Genomic DNA, 6,717 nt, shown 5'->3' with positions numbered 1-6,717 from the left:
ACAACACAGCCCAAAAGAAACCAGCTCTTCCCACCCCTTGTTTAGCTAAATAGTCTACGAAAGAATTGGCACTCCTCTTGGACCACTGAAACTGAATTTAAATGTTTTGATTTTTTTTTTTTTTTTTGCATTCGAGAACTTCCACAAACAAACATCTTCCTTTTGCAGCCAGTTAATAGCCACTCTAGAGTCACCCTCCACCAGCAACTTCCTAATATTCAGCTATTTGGCTCTTTTTACTACTGAAATTTAAGCTATCAAAGAATCCCCCCAACTTATAGGCCCTGAAAACATGGCCAAAATTTGACCTTCTTTGTCCCTAAACACTCCACCTATACCTGAGGGGCCTGGGTTTCCTTCTCTGCTGCCATCAAAATTCAATTTAGTGAACCTTAAAGTGGGAGGAGACCAAGTTGGAATAGGGGAATTAATCAACCGAGCGGACGAGGCTACTTCTTTCCAATTTCTTATGATATCTCTTGTTGAGAATCCTTCAAATAGCTTCATAGACTTGACCTAATGAACCACCCTAACATAGATAAAATCAATGATGGCTTCTTTGTTCTTTTCTTTTTCATGGAAAGTTCGTTGACTCCTTTCCTCCTACATTGTTCAGCATACAACTGCTCTTACACATCTCCACAAGATTTTACCTCTCTTTTTTAAACCCCTCACTGAAGTAGAGTTAAACAAGCTTTGCACACTTGGGGGGTGGGCCACCTGCAACTGAAAAGAGAGAAAAACTAACACCAGATTTCTGATACAAAAGGACGGGAAACTAATAAGTGATAACAACTCTCACCATTCTTCTTATATAAGATGCACCAATGCGGGGATAAACACCAACTTGACCTTTTCTTTTGAAGTCACAAGTGTTACACTTTCCTAGGATAGCTTCCCAGCAAAAAGCACCTACTCTAGGAGGAATTGGTCTACCCCAAACTTTTGGAACTGGGAAAAGAAAATCAAGGGCCGATTGGGAATGGGTTAATTCCTTGAAAAAAGAAGAGCAAGAAAAGATGCCCGAGGGAGTAGGGGTCAACAACTACCTCCTCCAGAATCTTAAGCAAATTAGAAATGGAATCCAATTCAGTCTCTCTAAGGGCCCTTCGAAAGCCCAGGTTCCAAACCGGGGCAGAATTAGAAAAGGTTAGGAAGGTAGCAACAGGTTCATTTTTAAACCTTGAGAGAGAGAACAAAGAAGGAAACTGCTCTTTCAAAGGTGTGTCACCCACCCAAATATGTTCCCAAAATCTTACAGAATTACCAGAGCAAAGGTCATATCTGATAAAAGGAAGGATGGAAGAATAGCATGAATTAGACTTCTAGGGAGAAGCTTTGTGGCCCTAGATGAAACACCTGTGTCCCAGCCATCTGCCTCTTGCCCATGAATACTTAGGATAATTTTAGCCCACAGATTATCCCTTTCCTTTGTTAGTCTCCATAACCATTTCCCCAACAGAGCTTCATTCTTCTTCTGCAAGTTACCCAAGCCAAGACCACCATCATTTTTAGCTCTAGTGACCAGATCCCACCTAACTCTATGATTCCTTTTCTCCTTCCCAGGTTCCCATAGGAAATCTCTCATGAGTTTCTCCAGCACCCTACACACTCCCTTAGGAATTTTAAACATAGACAGAAAGTAGATTGGGAGGTTGGCCAAGGTTGCTTTAATCAACGTTATCCTACCACCCAAAGACATGTAGTTTTTCTTCCATGAAGCTAGCCTTTTTGTGAATTTTTCAATCACCAGATTCCAAAAGCCCCTTTTGCTAAGATTATCCCCTAAAGGAAGCCCCAAATACATAAGTGGCCATTGAGCAATCTCGCATCTCAATATTTGGGCCCTTTCTTCTACCTCTCCAGCACTCATATTAATGCCAATCACACAATTCTTATCAAAGTTGACTTTGAGGTTGGTTACTTTTTCAAACACATTAATCACCCGTTTTAAGTTTCTAACCCACCTAATCTCATCCCCTCCACAAAACAGAATTGTGTCATCCGCAAACTATAAATGAGTGACCGGAACTCCATCCCTCCCAACTCTCCAACCACTTACCAAAACCCTTAGAATCTGCCCTCTCAATAATCCTCCCCAAAACTTCAGCAATCAGGGTAAAGAGAAAAGGGGAAAGGGGGTCCCCTTGCCTAATACCCCTAGTCCATGTTTATCAATCATATAATATTGACCTACTGGCTTCAGACAGATGGATGCAAAAGACTATTCATGCTTCCCATGGGTCTTTTCAACAGTGCCCTGACAATGCTACATTATTATTCTGTATTTTTTTCTTGATAGATGCTAAATTGGTATTCTTTCTTTACTTGCAATCTTCAAATTAGCAATCAGTTAATGCATAGGCGTGTCAGTGATCCACGTTGACCAAACAAACCTAAAGCCATTTGTCCCTCTAAGACAGTGTCTGCTCTGCATTTGAGTAAAGGTTATGGTTTGGGTTGGGATTGGTTTCACTTTTTCCAACCCAGTTTAGCATGGTCTTCCTTTTGAACTGTGTTACTTGGACATTTCAAATTGGAGATACCCATTTCCAATGCTATGTTTTCCATTCTGGAAGTGAGACCCAAGAATACCACGGGAGTCTTAGTATTGAGTCTTTAAGGAAAGTTTTTCAATTTGATTTAGATGTATAAATTGAGCAAGATATGGAACAAGGGATGTGAATTCAAAAAATAAAACAGTGGCAGATGATGAAGTTAACTTGAAATCTTATCAAGCATGTCAAATCAGGTTATTAGGTGCAGTCCTTGAAAGGAACCTTGCCATTTGCAGTATCAGAAGTTTGGAATTTGTTTCTGCATTTTAAGGAAAAAATCTAGGTACCTACAGGCCCTAGACTGAGCTGGATATGGAGCAGCAAGGTATGTGAGCTCATAGCCTCGTAGTAAGGCTGTTATAGATAATAAAGTCAGAGGTACTTTTGGGTTTCCAACAATAAGAAAATAGTATCCGTATTGCTAAAACCCCGTTTTATTTTTTGATTGATAAGTGGTAACTATGAAGTGCATGTCACTGTGCCTCATGGTCAGATGCCATTTGAGTTTTTATAGCCCAAAGCTACTGATATGCCAGCAGTGCTGGTATTAGGGCTATCAATGGATTGGATCTACCTGACACAACTGTATCAACCAAACCAATTATGTCGGTTCTGGTTTGGAGTTTTGTCCTGTTGGGTTGGTTCTGGTTCTTTTTGTGTCCTGATTATTATCGATTCGAGACTGGTTTTGGCTGTCCCGAACCGATACAGACCCAAACCAATTAAATATTTAATAATAAGATAAGTACCTGCTATTGTCTTAATAGCTTTTCATGGCATTCTTGAAATTTGTACTACAGTAATGTCTATAATTCATTAATTGTAAATGTGGTGGTCAATATAAAAGACAGGAATGAGAAGATGCAAAGCAAAACCTAATTGGTTGCTTTGGCTTCAGGTTTCCATTTTGTTTGTTGACATCGTTGTTGAATAGGAGAAAGGATACTAGACATTAGAAAGGACATAACTCTTTCTTCACTCCTTTGTCAAGTTCTATTAGAAGAGTAATTGTGTTTGAGACTTGAGTGTTTCCCATTGCCATTTGATGTTTGATTAGTCGATTGTTTGAAGAAGAATCATGACTCAGGAGTGCTTGTGCTTCAACCTGAGCAAACAATTTGAAGACTAGAGGTCAAGTTCTATGGTCAGTTGGTTGAATATGATGATTGAATTTGTTGACTTCGACGGAGAGGATTCAGACAAAGAGGAGACTAGAGCCCTAAGTTGCAGTTGCCCTTCTCATTGGTTGTAGAGACAGACTTGCTTGGGTGTCAAGACACCAATTTGATACGATTTGGAATGCTACAAAGTGAGTTCTCCATACTTGTATCAGAATTGATTCATACTTTAAATAACATATCCATGGATTTGCTTCCCTAGATTAATACAGTGAAAAGACAAACGACTGAACAGGCACTTGTTCATTGATGAAGCCAGCCTTGCCAGGTAATTGCAGTCAAGAAATGAACAATTTTGTATGGGTAAAGCAAACATATCAGCAGAATTCAACGCATCAATACGCCAACAGTGAAACTGATTAAAAGTAATTGGTTGTTTTTCTTTATTGTTGTTTTGCGCTTTATTTTTTGTTCAATCGTATGTAGGCTGTAGTTGTTGAATTGTCTGTTGTGTTTTCTTTGCTCTATTTCTTGGCATTTCATCTCTGTTAAAACGTCATTTGAATAAAATGTTTTTTTTTTAACCAAAAACTACAGATCTTAACAGTTTTTTAATTTAATTGGTTCTTATCGGGCCAGACCCTATTGTCCCAATAACCCGCTGGTTTGGTACCGGTTCTAATTTTGTAGAACTGTTAGGGTCTGGTTGGTTCTGGGTCAGCAATTGGTTTGGGATGGTTCTATCCTGTCCCGAACCAGACCTGGACCATTGACAGCACTAACTGGTATGGGATTTTGTGGGACTCCTCTAGTCTCAACCCCTTTTTTACTCCTTTTTTTGAGAAAGGTAACTGTTCATACATTTAAAACAGTAGGGTACATGGTGCATGAGAGAATGTACAGAAAGATGTCCAAAGGGTAGAGCCAAGGTTCAAAATATCGATATGCCCGATATGATAGAGGTGTATCGGTAGTTTTTTTTTTTTTTCAAATCTGGTTCAGAGGGGCCAGTTTAAGGTCCGTCTACCCCTTGAAGCGGTCAAAACCCCAATACACCCTCTGTGGGGGTGTATCAGGAAGCTCCCAATACAATACATATGGGTACAATAGGTATTGATGTTTCGAACCTTGGGTATACCATACAACACCACTCCTAATTCAACAAAAAAGATTGCATAAAGTTTTTCCTGTGCTAATCGAATTACAAAGAAACACAATTTGGCTTCCATTGTACTTGCATAAACAAGATCTCCCATGTTTTCCTATTATTACAGCAATTGCAAGAATCATTTAAAACCACAGGCTGGAAGCAAATTCACAGATTGAATAAACCCAACAACAATGGATGTGCATTTACTGTTCAGGAAAGGGAATTATGGATGTCTTTGCCTTCTGTTATAAGGCTATTAATGGTCTTGACTCTTGACCAATCTGACCCTATTACACAATGTTTGGATCTACTTTTTGGCTCGTGATTATTAATTGAGTTTTATTCTTGATCTCCATTTCTGTCTCAATTATAATGGGATTGGGATTGGGCCTGTTCCAACTGCTCTGACCCGACCGGTTAATACCGGAACCAATTATAGAGCTTCATAAAACAAAAGAACAAGTTTGTTGTCAAATTATTAGGCTATCATCTTTTCCAATATAATTTGGTGTAATCGAGTCGAATCTGATACCTCAATCTTAGCCCAAATCTGAACTTCAACCCAAACCAGTTGCCCAACAATGCTATTCTCACACCAGGAGGCTTATGATGCAAAATATAAGGCAGGCCTGACTTAGAAATCCAAGTAATGGTTGAAGGTCTGAACAAGTGCATGGAGCTACTATCCATAAAAAAAAGTACATGGAGTTACTGATTTAAGAAAACTTGTAATTCATTCAACTGTTAAGTCCTCTGGCCCGGTTATTGCAGGGACTCGGGGATCAAATCGCATCGCCATCAGGGTTGATACATGAGGCCCATAACTATTCAATCTCTCACTGTGGTCCCATGTATTTTATCACTGGTGTGGACTGTGGGTTTTTATCATTGGTTCCACAGCCCACTACATCTCTAATGAATTCAGCTATTCCGAATTTTGGGGTGAATTGTTTTTTCAATGTGAATTGTTTTTTCAATGTGAATTGTTTTTTCTTGTTAGTAATTGTAAAAATAAAACTAAACCAGGGTTGATACATGGGGCCTACAATCATTCAACCCCTCACTGTGGGCCCCATGTATTTTATCACTGGCATAGGGTGCTGTCATTGGTTCCACAGCCCACTACATAGTTAATGCATTCAGCTAATCTGAATTATATTTTGGGACTGATCTCCAATGTGAATTGTTTTTCTTATTGGTAGTTCCAAAAATATTGGTATAAGGTATTGATACATTGTTTTTAGGATATTTTTGAAAAAAAGGTTGTTTTAAACGTTAATGAACATTAATTGCAACCTCCCTTTCAATTTTGAACAAAAAAACTAAAAAAATATATAAAGGGGAAGGTTCAAAGTACAGATACACTCTTCCCCTGTATTGAGGTGTATCAATATTTTGAACCTTGATTTGAAAACAAGTTGGTTCTTAAATCTAAAACACAGAAAATGTATTCTTGGTTGTATATTTGTTTTTTGTTTCTAAAATTGAAACTAAACATCTTCTTGAAATCTCTAGTTTGAAGAACATGTTTTCATTTGGTTATTTAATACCATGTTCATAAATTATATAATTCTTATATTGCAAAAATTATGGTTTAAAAAACATGCATTGTTTTTTTGAAACAAAACTAACATGCATTTGCTTTTCAAAATAAAAACATGGTTCAAGAACATGCTTGTATTTTTATTTTCAAAAATAAATGAAAACAAAAACATACATGTTGTAAAATGCTCCCTTTACTTGTAAACAATAGAAAACACTGACATACAAGCCTATAAATCAAGCATATCTAATGTCCTTCCAAGTATCATTAGACAATAGTTATTTTTGCTTAAAAGAAAGACCTCTTTCAATTTCTCCCACTTTAAAAATCAATAAATCTTGAAAAAAA

Source organism: Nelumbo nucifera, chromosome 1 (genome assembly GCF_055504915.1).
Source record: "Nelumbo nucifera cultivar China Antique chromosome 1, China Antique-T2T, whole genome shotgun sequence".
Classification (NCBI taxonomy): Eukaryota; Viridiplantae; Streptophyta; class Magnoliopsida; order Proteales; family Nelumbonaceae; genus Nelumbo; species Nelumbo nucifera.
The sequence above is the reverse complement of the archived record's forward strand: the minus strand, read 5'-3'. Positions refer to the sequence as shown.